At 52.4% G+C, this 15,053-nt stretch overlaps 2 long non-coding RNA genes across 2 annotated transcripts in view; both read right to left on the reverse strand.

Moving 5' to 3' along the window:
• Positions 1–343: 343 nt before the first annotated feature.
• On the reverse strand, positions 344–1,934 carry LOC134148291 (uncharacterized). The gene is made up of 3 exons (XR_009960187.1): positions 1,819–1,934; positions 1,138–1,309; positions 344–983 (listed from the first exon to the last, which is right to left on the reverse strand). It is a non-coding gene; the product is annotated as an uncharacterized LOC134148291 (long non-coding RNA).
• A 9,203-nt stretch (positions 1,935–11,137) lies between these two features.
• LOC134148041 (uncharacterized) overlaps positions 11,138–15,053 on the reverse strand; it is a 63,656-nt gene continuing 59,740 nt past the window's right edge. The window contains exons 2-3 of the long non-coding RNA XR_009960133.1: positions 11,333–11,388; positions 11,138–11,235 (exon numbers count right to left, since the gene is read on the reverse strand). This is a non-coding gene — a long non-coding RNA (uncharacterized LOC134148041). The remainder of the gene's footprint in view (positions 11,236–11,332; positions 11,389–15,053) is intronic.

Below are 15,053 nucleotides of genomic sequence, written 5' to 3' on the forward strand. Positions count from 1 at the left end.
CGCAGCCCCACGGACACCCGCAGCTCTCCCAGCTCCAGGCACGCGGGCCCCGGCCCCAGACAGGCCAGTGAACAGGCCGGTGCCCTCACACGGCCCTGGAGGGGGGGCCCCGGCTGCCCCCACGACGATGGGAACCACCCCCAAGAGTCCCGAGGGTCCAGGCCACGCAAGGGCAACTCCCCACAGCCCCGGGAACAGCACCGCGTCCCCTGGGAACTGCAGGCACTCCAAAGTGCAAGGGGCTCGGCCACCAGCTCCCGGCCCCGGGCGCACAACGTGTAACCTTCTCCCCTGGGCGTCATCTTCAGGCAGGGGGGCGTCCGGAACCACAGACACGACCGCAAAGAATAAAGCGGCTGTTTATTGTTTTACTGGGCAGAAACACCACCTGGGAGCGAGCCTGCCATGGAGCTCGGTGCCGGCACGCTTCCCCTTATCCCGTGACACCTGAAGAGTCATCGCCACGCCAGCGTCCGTCTGTCCGACCGTCCGTCCGTCCGTTGGGGAAGGGTCAGCTCCCGCTGCAGCCCCCGAGGCGGCAGGTAAAACCATCTCTGAAAACCATCTCTTAATTTTACAGTTCGTGCACTTTCTCCCTCTCTCTCTTTCTCCCTCTCTTCTTCAGAAACCTTGGCTACTTCAGTATCATTCCCCTAAGATAATAATTTGCAGTCTCATAGCTTTTAAACTAGGATCTTTCACAAACATGTGAAGTCACACGCACAGAAACACACGTACGTAGCATACTTGCTGTAAGGCGGACAGACCTTCGTTATACGTCTGTGATCTATTATTTCGATCGCTACTAACAGTGAGCCTTCCTAGTCAGGAAGGACGGGCTTTTGTTTGCGGGAGATGGAGACGGCTCTTGGCTGGTTCCACGTGGTTTTCGCACCTCAGCTTGCTTACGTTTTTCTGGTCTCTTCAACTTCAGCCGTGGCAATTCGTCTGAAAGTGTAAGTATTGTATCCTTCCCTTTCTATCTGCACACGTAGGATAACAAGACAAAACACAAACAGCCAAAGCAAAACTAAGGTGGATGCAGTTAACGCTATCCACAGGGCAGGAAAGGGTTGCTTAGCCTTCAGTACTGCCTCTGGGAGGCCGAAATAACAAACAGTCGTTACCAACAGTCACCTTACTTGCCCGTGGCAGAACACCTCCTTCTGCAGCAGTTGCTGGGGATATCAGGGGTCTACTGCATTTTTGCTTCCTCATTTCATTCACTTCGTCCCTTAGGTATTAATCACAAAAAGACCGCTTGTCCAGCTTTCCTCTCCGTCAGCATTTACTATCGTTGGTTCTAGCTCTGTAACAGAGAGAAGCTGGCATTTTACTCTCAATGAAAGGCAACGAAAGCATTTACGCATGTTCTTTTTTTCTCTTTCCCATGTTCTTCCCCCTTTTTATACTTTTTTTTTTCTTCTCCTCTCCCCTCCTTTCTTAAAGGAAAGGTCTCAATACAGCACTTTACATCATACGTTACAGGGTAAACTGTTTGGAAACATTCCGTACAGCAATTAGGGCTAGGTTATTAGACAGGCAGGCACATCACCTAATGCTTACCTACACCATCTTCCATGAAGCCTTGTTTTTATCCTGCTTCAGTACTATCGTTACTGTCCTGTACCCTTTCTCAAACCTTCGCACGCACCCGCTTAACCAACAATTCCCTCCGTCTTTAACTACATGGAAGAAGGAAAGCACTTGATGTGCCTGTCTCTGTTTTTGACCTATCACCTTTTCGATTCACCTCCCAGATTCCTCTTAGCTCAGATGCTTGCCTCATAGGTGATCACCAAATAGCTGGTTCGCTACCTGTAGCCACTTCTCTTCAAGATGTCCCCTTTTACAGCTCAGCTCTCTTGGCTGCCAACACCTTCTTTGGGCACCCTCTATCCACATTCATAACAATGGCGCGCGCTGCCTTTCTTGTTCTCTCAGTCCTAACACTGACCCGACCCTAACCCTAACCCTCTAACCCTAACCCTCTAATCCCCTAATCTAACCCTAACCATAACATGGCTCTAACCCTAACCCTAAATGGCTCTAACCCTAACCCCAACCATCTAACCCTAACCCCAACCCCTAACCCTAAACGACCCTAACCCAAACCTTACCCTAACCCTAACCCTAAATGACTCTAACCCTAACCCCTAACCCTAACCCCTAACCCTAACGGCGTTTCTAACCCTAACCCTAACCCTCTAACCCTAACCCCTAACCCCTAAACCTAACCCCTAACCCTCTAACCCTAACCCTAAACCCTAACCCTAACTCTCTAACCCTAATCCCTAACTCCTAACCCCTAACGCTAACCCCTAACCCTAACCCTAATGGCGTTTCTAACCCTAACCCTCTAACCCTAACCATAAACCCTAACCCCTAACCCTAACATTAACCCTAACGGCATTTCTAACCCTAACCCTCTAACCCTAACCCTAACCATAAACCCTAACCCCTAACCCTAACGGCGTTTCTAACCCTAACCCTAACCCTAACCCCTAACCCTAACCCCCTAACCCTAACCCCCTAACCCTAACCCTGACCTTAACGCCTGACCCCTGACCCTTGACCCCTGATCCCTGAACCCTGACCCTTGAACCCTGACCCCTGACCTTTAACCCTTGACCCCTGACCCCAGACCCTTGAACCTTGACCCCTGACCTTTGATCCCCGACCTTCGACCCTTGAACCCTGACCTTTGACCCCGACCCTCGACCTTTGATCCTGACCCTTGACCCTTGAACCCTGGCTCCCGACCCTTGACCCCCTGACCTTCAACCCCTGATCCCTGACCTGCGACCCTTGACCTGCGACCCTTGCCCCCTGACCTTTGACCCCGTGACCTTCGACCCCCGACCCCCAACACCCTGACCCTTGATCCCTGACCCCTGACCTTCGACCCCTGACCTTCAACCCTTGAACCCCGACCCCTGACCTTTGACCCCCGACCTTTGACCCCGACCTTCGACCCCGACCTTCGACCTCTGGCCCCTGACCTTTGACCCTTGAACCCCGACCCAGGACCTTCGACCCTGACCTTCGACCCCTGGCCCCGACCCCTGACCCTTGACCCCTGACCCTTGACCCCTGACCCCTGGTCCATGACATTCAAACCCCTGACCTTTGACCCTTGACCCCTGACCTTCGACCCCCGACCTTCGACCCTTGAACCCCGACCCCTGACCTTTGACCCCCTGACCTTCGACCCCGACCTTCGACCTCCGGCCCCCGACCTTTGACCCTTGAACCCTGACCCTTGACCCCCGACCTTCGACCCTCGACCTTTGACCCCAAACCTTCGGTCCACGACCTTCGACCCCTGACCTTTTGACCCTTGACCCCTGACCTTTGATCCCCGACCTTCGACCTCCGACCTTCGATCTCCGGCCCCTGACCTTTGACCCTTGACCCCTGACCTCTGACCCCTGACCTTCGACCCCTGACCTTCGACCCCTGGCCCTTGATCCCTGACCCCTGACCTTCGACCCCTGACCTTTAACACTTGAACCCCGACCACTGACCTTTGACCCCCTGACCTTTGACCCTTGACTTTTGACCCCAAACCTTCGGTCCATGACCTTCGACCCCTGACCTTTGACCTTTGACCCCCTGACCTTTGACCCCCGACCTTTGACCCCGACCTTCGACCTCTGGCCCCTGACCTTTGACCCTTGAACCCCGACCCCTGACCTTCAACCCCTGGCCCCTGACCTTCGAACCTTAAACCCTGACCCTTGACCCCTGACCTTTGACCCCCGAAGTCTGACACCTTGACCTTTGGTCCATGACCTTCAACCCCTGACCTTTGACCCTTGACCCCTGACCTTCGACCCTTGAGCCCCAACCCCTGGCCTTCGACCCCTGACCTTCGACCCCTGACCTTTGACCCTTGACCCCTGACCTTCGACCCCTGACCTTCGACCCTTGAACCCCGACCCCTGACCTTTGACCCCCTGACCTTCGACCCTTGACCATCGACCCCTGACCTTTGACCCTAGACCCCTGACCTTTGACCCCCGACCTTTGACCCCCAACATCCGACCTTTGACCTCCAGTCCCTGACCTTTGACCCCTGACCTTCGACCTTTGACCTCCAGTCCCTGACCTTTGACCCCTGACCTTTGACCCCTGACCCATGACCCCTGACCTTTGACCCTTGAACCCAGACCCATGACCTTTGACCCCCGACCTTCGACCTCTGACCCCTGACCTTCGACCCCTGACCTTTGACCCCTGACCTTTGAACCTTGACCCCCGACCTTTGACCCATGACCTTTGACCCTTGAACCATGACCTTCGACCCTTGAGCCCCGATCCCTGGCCTTCGACCCCTGACCTTCGACCCCTGACCTTTGACCCTTGACCCCGGACCTTCGACCTCTGACCTTCGACCCTTGAACCCCGACCCCTGACCTTTGACCCCCTGACCTTCGACCCCAAACCTTCAACCTCCGGCCCCTGACCTTTGACCCTTGACCCCTCTGACATTTGACCGTTGACCCCTGACCTTTGATCCCCGACCTTTGACCCCCGACCTTCGACCTTTGACCCTTGACCTTTGACCCCTGACCTTTGACCCCTGACCTTTGACCCTTGAACCCCGACCCTGACCTTTGACCCCCGACCTTCGACCTCTTACCCCTGACCTTTGAACCTTGACCCCCGATCTTTGACCCATGACCTTTGACCCTTGAACCATGACCTTCGACCCTTGAGCCCCGACCCCTGGCCTTTGACCCCTGACCTTTGACCCTTGACCCCTGACCGTCGACCCCTGACCTTCGACCCTTGAACCCCGACCCCTGACCTTTGACCCCCTGACCTTCGACCCCAACCTTCGACCTCCGGCCCCTGACCTTTGACCCTTGACCCCTCTGACCTTTGACCCTTGACCCCTGACCTTTGACCCCCGACCTTTGACCCCCGACCTCCGACCTTCGACCTCCGGCCCCTGACCTTTGACCCCTGACCTTTGACCCCCTGACCTTTGACCCTTGAACCCCGACCCCTGACCTTTGACCCCCGACCTTCGACCTCTGACCCCTGACCTTTGAACCTTGACCCCCGAGCTTTGACCCATGACCTTTGACCCTTGAACCATGACCTTCGACCCCTGGCCCCTGACCCTTGACCCTCACTGCTAACCTTCTAACCCTGGCCCTGACTCTAACCCCTAACTGTGACCCCTAAGCCCCCTGATCCTAAGCCTGTAATCCTGGATGTGTCTGCCTTTCTGACTGTATCCCTGGCTGTATGACCCTGACCTCTAACCTCTAATCACTCATCTTTAGCTGCTGACCTGGGGCTGACCTCTCTACTCCTAACCTCTGAACCTTGACCCTGTAGCCTGTGACGCTGAATGGTAGTGACTGTATCCCTATACTGTGGCTGTCACCTGGACCCTCATCTGGATGTGGACCTGGGCCTGGAGCTGTAACTCTGGATTCCTGGCCTGTAACCGTAAGCTCTAACTGTGACTGCAAACCTGACCCTAATGCTAAGGCTGTAACTGTAATTGTAGCCCCTAGCCCTGTGACCCCCAGCTCTGTGACCCTGTAGGGTGGACTGTTTGGCTGAAACTGTTGCTGCAATGTCTCTGCCTTGCCTGGGTGTGTGACCCCTGACTGTGGTGTAGGTTTGCCTCTACGGCTGGGCCTGGCCTGAGCTGCTGGATCTGCAGGAGGAGGTGTGGAACTGTTAGCTGTGCCTTGTGCCTGTGGTGCTGCTGGTGCTGGTCCTGGCCTGACGTCTTCTGGCTGTGAGTCCCCAGCTGTGGTGCTGCTGTGTCCTCTGGCTGTGATCTGCTGGTCCTGTGGCTACTGTTGTGATGTCTGACTGCTGGGTCTGTTAATGCTGCTGGCTCTGGCCTGTGGTTCCTTGCTGTTCCCTTATGCTGTGGGCTGTGGTCCTCTGTTGCCTCCTCCTCTGAGCTGTTTGATTGTGGTGGATGCTCTGTGCTGAGATTTCTGCTGGTGGTGTTGGGTGGTTTGGATGCTTGATTGTGCTGCATATAGGTGTTAGGTGCTGTATGTAAGAGGAAAATGAGGGAGAGGGAGGAAGGGATTAGGGAAATATGGGGGGGAGGGGAAGAAAGAAAGGGGGGGAGGGGAAGCAAAAAAAAAGTCCCCCAGCTGTTTGGTGTTTTTTTTTAATAAAAAAAAATATAATTCAGAATGCTAACTACAACCTAGAGGCAAAAAGAAAAGCATACAACATTAGACCCATCCAACTACCAAACAACTGCCCACTCACACTCACTACAGCCATCCATCCCCTGAGCTAACGTAACTATCTGCTACCGTTCTTCTTAAAGGTAACGCTGCATTGGAATGACCACAAAGCCCCCCAAACTGGAAATTCTAACTAATAGTAAGTAAATAAATAAATACCTCTACCTCTTATTAACCCCCCCCCCCCCAGTAACTAGGATAGCTGCATTACTATATTCTACCCACTACCATAACTACATCCACAGGCAAGGCAGCTCCAAACAAAGACACAGACGTACATACAGACACAAACACGCACCCTAGCATAGAAAAAGGGCAGCGAAGACAATGTTGCCGGCCGGTAAGACCTATGACACTACAGTTGTGCAGCTCAGCTGCTCTGGACAATTCCAGAAAAGAGGGGGAAAGGCCACCGCTCACAATGGAAAGGAGCCGGCAAAGCCGGGAACGCCGAGGAAGAAGAGGCTCGCAAGAAAGACCCGAGCCCGTGACAATGCAGGGAAGAGAACCCTGAAAGGGCACCACAAAGATGCGGAACAAGAGCGGCCTCGGAAGAGGAGCGGACGGCCAGGCCGCGACCGTGGCCTCCGAGACAATCGGCCGTGACGCGAAGCCGGAGCGACGGACCGCCCCTTTTAATAGGCCGCACGGAATGAAACGAGATTCCCTTGGCGCGATGCCGATGACTCGTGCCCGGCAAAGGGCAACGGATGCCTGCCACGCTACTCCTACACAGCGTGGGCTGTGCTCCCTGAGCACAAAGAACAAGAGCGACGTCAAGACCTCAGCAAAACAGAACACAGCCACAACACACAGACGACACCCGAACACAGACGACACCCTGGAGCTGCCCGGCCTAGCACACCCTCACTTTCTGCCACACACACACCCCACCATCTCTAGCTCACACACAGCACTCATCCTGAGGAGCCCTCCACACTACAATGAATGTCAGCACACGTGCACACGCACACACACGCACTGAGCCAACACACCCCAACACCCTTTGCCCTTCAGCTTAGCTTTTAGAGTGCAGAGCCTGCGCGTCATCATCTGTCCTCAGGAGGCACCCGCAACAGCGGCCACATCCTCTCCGGTCTTCCTTCGATCACCGCGTTTGCCTCCAACACCTGCCAAACCACAGCACAAGCAGTCACCTCTGTGCCAGTCAGCTCCTACCTTATCCGCAACAACACCCTTTCCCAAAGCACCACAGATGCTCTGCTCACCTTCACTACAACACTTCCAAACCCCAACACTGCGGCTGGATGGGCCACCCGCAGCATCTGGAAGAAACAAAAAACAAAATTGCTCTTCACCCAGATGGCGCTCGCCAGCCCCGTGATGCCAGGCACCAAGCTGCTTCCCTGCGATCCGCAGGCATGCCTCGGAAAGGCCTGCACAGTACCTGCAAAAAAGCAGGGCAAGAGACATCATCGAGGGGCAGCCCAACACCACCCACCACACAATAACATTCTGACACAAACAAGATATGCTCTCACCTGCTCAGGCTCTTGCCAGCACTCGACTTCTCTCCGCAGCTTTCTGCAAAACCTGCAAGCACAGAGCAATCGTGCACTGAGGTGATGTGTGCAAGACCACAGCCCACCTGCATCAAGCATTTGTGCCCACACCTTTACCCGCTCCTATAACCCCTGCTGACTGCCATGCTACGGTCACAGTGCCAAGGCCTGTCCGTAAAACGAGAACGGCGGTGTGCGACACGGACGGCGCCAACAGGACAACAGCCCACAACACACAGACGACACCCGAACACAGACGACACCCTGGAGCTGCCCGGCCTAGCACACCCTCACTTTCTGCCACACACACACCCCACCATCTCTAGCTCACACACAGCACTCATCCTGAGGAGCCCTCCACACTACAATGAATGTCAGCATATATTCTATTCTATATATATCCTATATAGCCTCCGCTTCATCTCTTGGACCGACGCTCACCTTGCTGTATTCTGCCTGGGTGCGAGCAATCTGGCCTCCGCATCGCTCCTCATCTACAAGTACAAAGCAAGAATTGATCCAGGAACCGTAGCACACCACCACCCCATTTCCAACAACAAACCCCTAGATCACCTTCTAAGACCATGCCCCTTTCTTCCTCCGTCTCCCTTCGGCCCACTGGGATTGCTGCTCTGCACCTGAACCTAAGAGTGGATATGCCTCTCACTTCCTTCATCTCCCTTGGGCACATGGGCTGCTGCAGCACATCTGCAAAACAGCATAAAGGGGAGCACACAGGCTGGCGGATCAATGTTCTGAGCCATCCCTGCCACACTCTACATCCTACCATTCCTAACACCCACAGGCAAGGCAGCTCCAGTCCCAAACGGACAGACACAAATATAAAGCAGAGTCCTACACAAAAAGAAACACACAACTTTGCTAGCCAGAAAGTCCTAGGATGCCACAGCTGTGCAGCTCTGGACAAGTCCACAAGAGAGTCAAATACCAGCGTCCGTGATGCAAAGGTGCCGACAAAGGCAGGAGAGTTGATGCCAAAGCAGCCGGCCACGGAAGACCCCAAGCTGTGGCTGTACAGGGAAGAGACCCCTGAAAGGGTGCCAGTAAGATGCAAAACAAGAGCGGTCCCAGAAGACGAGAGCTGACAAGGCCTCGATGACAACCACGGAAATGATTGGCCGCAAATGACCGGGATGCAGAGCTGGAGCGACGGACCGCCCCTTTTAGCTGGCCACACAGAATGAGACAGGATCCCTTGGCAGGATGTTGATGAGTCACGCCAGGCAAAAGACAATGGATGCCTATCGCTCGCTCTACTGCTGCACAGTATGGGCCGTGCTCCTTGAGCACAAAGAACAAGAGTGACATCAAGACCTGAGAAAAAAAAGGTATCACAGCTACACACAACACAGACACAAGCTGCAGCTGCCCTGCCTAGTGCACCCTCGCTTTCTCCCGTACACCCTCTGCGGCACTTGCCTCACACAGGAATCGCCAGAAGAACCCTCCGCACTACACTGAATGTCAGTGTGCACATATACACCCCACACGCACTCTTGGCCCCTCAATTTCGTTTTTGGAGTACTGCGAGTCACCGTCTGTCCTCAGGAGTCATCCTCGATAACGGTCGCATCCTCTCCGATCTTCCTTTGGTCGCCACGTTCGCCTTCGTCGCTCGCCAAACTGGAGCACGAGCGGTCGCCCCCGTGCCGGTCGGCTCCGGCCTCTTCTGCGACGGCACCCTCCCCGCAATAGTTAAAATTGCTCTGTTCACCTGCACCGCACTGATTCTACGCTCCATCGTGGCTGTGAGAACACCCATGGCACCTGGAAAAAAACGAGACAACAAAAGTACTCTTCTGCTAGGCGGCATCGACTTAGCTCTAGAACTGTCACACCATTATACTCACCCATTCTACCTAATCTCAAACACTCAAACATTCCTGGGAAAAGCCCACACAGTACCTCGAAAAGAAAAGAAAAAAATAAATTACTGACCAGCAGCCTGGCATTACCCGACCGGACAGGGGAACTCCAGCCTGACAAGTGCCCCCTCTCACCTGCTCAGCCTTCTTGTTGCCGCTCACATTCTCCTCTCCACAACTTCCTGCAAAACCAGAGAAAAGACTACACCTGGAAGTGATGCCAAAAACCACACACCATCTGCAACCATACCTCACTATAACACTTACCTGCTCCGCTTGCCCATCCTGACTGCCAGGCTATGGGTTGCCATGCCAAGGCATGCCACACACCTGTAAAATCAGAACAGCAGTGGGCAACGGGGACAGCATCGCCAAGACAACGGCTCCATACTAGGTTCCGCATCCTCCCTCGGACTGATGCTCGCCTCGCCACGCTCCTCCCAGAGGAGAGGGACCCTCGCTGCACATTGCTCCACACCTACAAGCACAAAGCAAAAGTTAACAAGGGAACCGTTGACCACACTGCTCTCCTTCCAAAAACAACTCTAGCTCATCTTCTTATAGCACAACCCTTTCTTCCTCCATCTCTCTTCAGCCCGCTGGGAAAGCCGCTGCATATCTGCCAAAAATCAAAGCAGAGCACAAGGAGGCCAACCGATCACCGCTCCGGTCCGTCACCGGCACGCTCTGCACACTACCGTTGCTAACACCCACATGCAAGGCAGCTCCAGCACTAAACAGACAGATATGAAACATTAGACACAAACATGCAGGAAAGCCCTACGCAAAAAGAACTACTCTCACACATAAGATGCTGTGGGTTAGAAAGCTCTACAACATCACAACCGCACAGCTCTGATGCTCTGCACAAGACCAGAAAGGAACCAAGTGCCACCACTTCCGGTGGCGAGAGCTCTGGCAAAGCCAGAAAGATCGACGCGAGAAAGGTCGGCGAGAAAGATCCGATGCGGTGATGACGCAGGGAAGAAAACCCTGAAAGGACGCCACAAAGACGCAAAACAAGAGCGGCCGATGCTGCCTCGACAATGGCAAAGAGGATTGGCCGCAAACGGCTACGATGCAAAGCTGGAGTGACGGACGGCCCCTTTTAGCTGGCCACACGGAATGAGAGGCGATCTGTCGCCGTGATGCCGATGAGTCACGCCAGGCAAAAGACAATGGATGCCTACCACACTACTGCTGCGCAGTGTGGACTATGCTCCTTGAGCACAAAGGACAAAAGCAACATCAAGAACGGAACAAAAGGTAGCAGAGCTAAAACACACAACACAAACTACACAGGAACATAGACATAGGCTGGAGCTGCCTGACTAGCTCACTCTTGTTTCCTCCCATCCACCCTCCGCCGCACCTGCCTCACACACAGCACGCACCAGAAGAGCCCTCCACACTGCACTGAATGTCAGCGGGCACACACACACACACACACAGCCAAGACAGGCCAACACTCTTTGCCCCTCAACTTAGCTTTTGGAGTTCTCAGGGTCGCTATCTGTACTGAAGGAACATCCGCAATGGCAGCTACACGCTCTCTGGTCTTCCTTCAGTCACCACATTCACCTTCATCACCTGCCAAATTGGAACACGAGTGGTCACCCCCATGACAGCTGGCTCCGGTCTCGTCCGCAAGAGCGCCCTCCGCCAAAGTGCTGTGCGTGCCGCTCACCTGTGCCACGCCGATTCCGAGCTCCCACAACTTCTCTGCGGTGACGTCCACAGTACCTGGAAAACCAACACAACAAATTACTATGCTGCCAGGCAGTGCTGACCAGCCCTAGAACAACTGAAACACCAGTACGATCACCTGTTCTGCCTCACCAGAAATGCTCAGCCATTTCTTGGAAGGGCCACACAGTACCTGAAAAAACAAAGCGGGCAGCCCCTAAAGCCAGAGTAAGGGTCAGAAGCACAGCCGCGAAACAGTATGCGGCAGTGCATTCAGGGGCACAAATATAAGAAAGGTGCTGGAAGGCAACACTGCCAATCGCTTGCTGCTGGTCCAGAAGAGTCCAGCAGTTTCTTCCTGCTCAGCCCTAATGCTTGGGTAGGAAAAGAGGGGAGTTGATTAGCTATATATAGGTTGATTTGTGAGCTCTTGAAGCACGTATGCTTACTTATGCGGGGGTTGTGTTTCCAATGAGATGACTACATTTCTCATCATACTGCAGTGGTAGGGAGGAAGGGTGCTTCCTTCTCTCTTCATATAAAGTCTACACTCTTCTACAAGTCTACATACTACAAGAATCTCAAACAGTATCTCCCTGATAGGGCTGACAATATTTCTGAGGAGCAGCAAAACATCCAGCAAGTAAGCCGTCAGACTAGCTGATGAGAGCAACAGCTCACATACATCTGAATTACTGGAGATGCTACACAACACACCACCACCTAGGCTGTGAAAGAAGGAGAAAATGCTTTTTGAGAACCTCTGCTGTCTCCTTTTGCCTGCAGTCCAAAAGAGCAGCAAATAATTTCTCAGGTCTCATCATCTGGGAAGAACCCAGTGATGAAGTTGGGACTCTTCCACAATAAACACAGAACCACCAGAACCCAATAATGACACTTAACAGAAGAAATACCTGGAGACCTGGAATTCCTTTTCCACTGCTGAGCATGCCATTCCAAAATACTGACCAGAGAGAAAAAACGTGGGGTACGAGTGGTTTTCTGTCGTACTTGCGTCTCTGCATTCAGCCGTCCCATTGCTCTTACTTTAAGACATAACCCTTGCTATTCTAAATGCAGCAATAAATTTTTGCAGGCAGTTTTATTTCCTCAAATACTGTTATTTACAGCATTTGTTATTTTAAGGCAATTCCAGAACATCACTCCCATGAGAGAGCAAAGCCAGAATGCTCTTCCTGGGCTGAGAGCCTGCCTTTATGTAACTCTAGGCCTGCCCACTGCCCTACCCACAAGCACTTGGATGGGGAGGAGCAATGCAATGGCGGCCATAAATACATAGGGCTAGGCAGGAGCATGTCTTTCTCTTCTGCTCAGTATGTAGCATGGGGATTTCAAAAAGCATCAACAGACCTTTTTGATAAAAAGAGTCATCTACTTTGTTACTGAGACTTCAAATACTATTTCCATGATACTAGGAGGTATGTTGTTAAATTTCTTTTTACTCTAACTAGCACTAGCCTTTGCATTCAAAAGTAGGAACCGGTTCTGCTTATGTTTTGGAAAGAAACAACATTCTGCATAACCTTTAAAGGGAATGTTATACCACAGTCAATTGGTTCAGACCTGCATATAATTCAGCTCTTTAGGCAGGACACCATTTCCCATAGGGCAAACTGAGTTACCAAAATAAACTCCTGGAACAAGCCTGCTTCTGTAATGTGAGTACTTCCAAAGAGGGATGTTTCTTGTGTAGTATCGAGAGTAATTAAGAAAATACAGTTGCTGGGTGTCATAAGTTACTCTCTTGAAGGTTAATTCATACAGAGAGTTTGTTAAATCATGTGAGTAATTTATTTAATTAAGTAAGCAGCCACAAACAAAACAGCGCTGGGCAGCCGGGGAGTCTTAGCTCCGCCAACAGCACGCGCCTCCTTCACATACAGTCCCCTTTTATAGTCTGCTAGTTTTGGGACGCGTTGTAATATCCTGGTGCGTTTTGCGCATGTGTGAGTTGCTAGGGGGGTCGTCTGAAGCTCTCTGGTGGTCGTGGAGAGGAAGGCCGTAGTCTTCCTCCATCTCTCTATCTTGGCTTGTCTCCTTGTGAGTGATCACAGGTGTTTGCTTATCTGTTGTGTTGACTCCCTTTCGGGATGCTGTCCTGTGAGTAATTACAGGCGCCTGCTTATCTTTTCTTCTTTATCCTTTTGCCTTCAAAGGAATTCCTTCTTGGTGACCTCTAAGCAGCTTGTTGCTTACTTCAGCTCTTTATAGTCCTGCAAGATAGCTAAGGCCCCGACACTGGTTCCACAAGGGGTCATATAAGCTTTTTGTGCTAACCATAGTTTATTTGCCTAACACCATGTCTCAACCCTGGTTGTTGTAAAACCTCATCCTCCCCCTCCACCGGCTTATTCCTCCTTTTAAACAATGAACAAATAGTTACAATTTATTACACTGGGTAGAATAGGTAGGTCCCCAGGGGAATACTAGCTCTGTATCTCAAAGTGGAGGACTCACAGGACACAAGAAAAGTACTAAGAGGGCTGCAAAACTAACATAATGCTCTGGGGCACAACAAAGGGTTCAAGAGGCAGTTCTAAAGGGACTAGAGGAGTCCTACAAGGGCTGAAAGCTCAAAACAGAGTTTGGGGGGGAAAAAAAGCTGAAAGAGTAGTCCAGAGTAAAATAAAGGGGTTCCTAAGGGCTTTGCAGGGCCAACAGAGGTGCACGCAGCACAGTAAAGCTCTGAAGAGGAATGCAGAGCACATTACACATCTCTTACGGGGACTAGCAAACAACTAAAAAATGCCAAAAAAGACGAACCAAGGCCTCCCAAAGGGTTCAGAGGAAAAAAGGGGACTCAAGCAGCTGAAGGATAAAAAGATTACTCTAGGGCATAAGAAGAACCTCTGTAACAGTTTGGAGAACACTGCAGAAACTCTAAAGAAGCAAGAGTGCCAAAAGACAGCTCTAGGGAGGAAGTAAGGCCAACAGTCCAAAGTGCGCTAGGGAGGCCCTAAGGGACCTGCATAGATTAAAAAATGACTCTGGTGCACAGGGAAGATAACTGGAGGGCTACTGAGGAGACTAGACAGTTCCTAAGGTGGCTGGAGGGACAGAGAGAATCTCTGGAGCACAATAAGCACCCCAGCACATGTTCACAGCAGACCAGACAGCTTGTAAGGGGACTAGCTAGCCAAAAATTAACAACTAGCTAACAAGAGCTCTCTAGAGGTGCTCCAAGGGGACAGGAAACATTTTTATGAGATCTCTAGGGTTAAAGGCCTCAGGAGGCCATTTTGACAACTAGACAGCTCTTAAGCAATTTTGAGGGCCAGAACACAGCTGTGGAGCATGAAAAAAGCCTTTAAAAGGGTTTCCAGGGCAGCAGCATGGTGCTGGGGGGGGTCTAAGCAGACAACACAAGTCTGTGGGTGGAAAACAAAAGGCCAAAATAGGAGGCCAAAGCAAAGCAGTGGGCTGCTAAAGGGGCTGGACTGCAAAGAGGGCTCCACAGCAGTACGAGCACTCCAGACGGATTCTGAAGGGAATACAGGATCCTAAGGAAGGGGAGGAGGGCCAGACAACAGCTCTGGCAAACAACAAAGGGAAACCACTAGTCTAAAATGTACAACAGAAGTTCAAAAGGAGCCTACGTGGGCAAACAAATGACTGGGGAATACAGAAGAAACCTGAATGGGCTGTCAGAAAATTAAATGCATTATAAGGGGATTCCAGATGACACGTAAAGACCACAAGGA

This window comes from Rhea pennata, chromosome 17, assembly GCF_028389875.1.
Source record: "Rhea pennata isolate bPtePen1 chromosome 17, bPtePen1.pri, whole genome shotgun sequence".
In the NCBI taxonomy this organism is placed as follows: domain Eukaryota; kingdom Metazoa; phylum Chordata; class Aves; order Rheiformes; family Rheidae; genus Rhea; species Rhea pennata.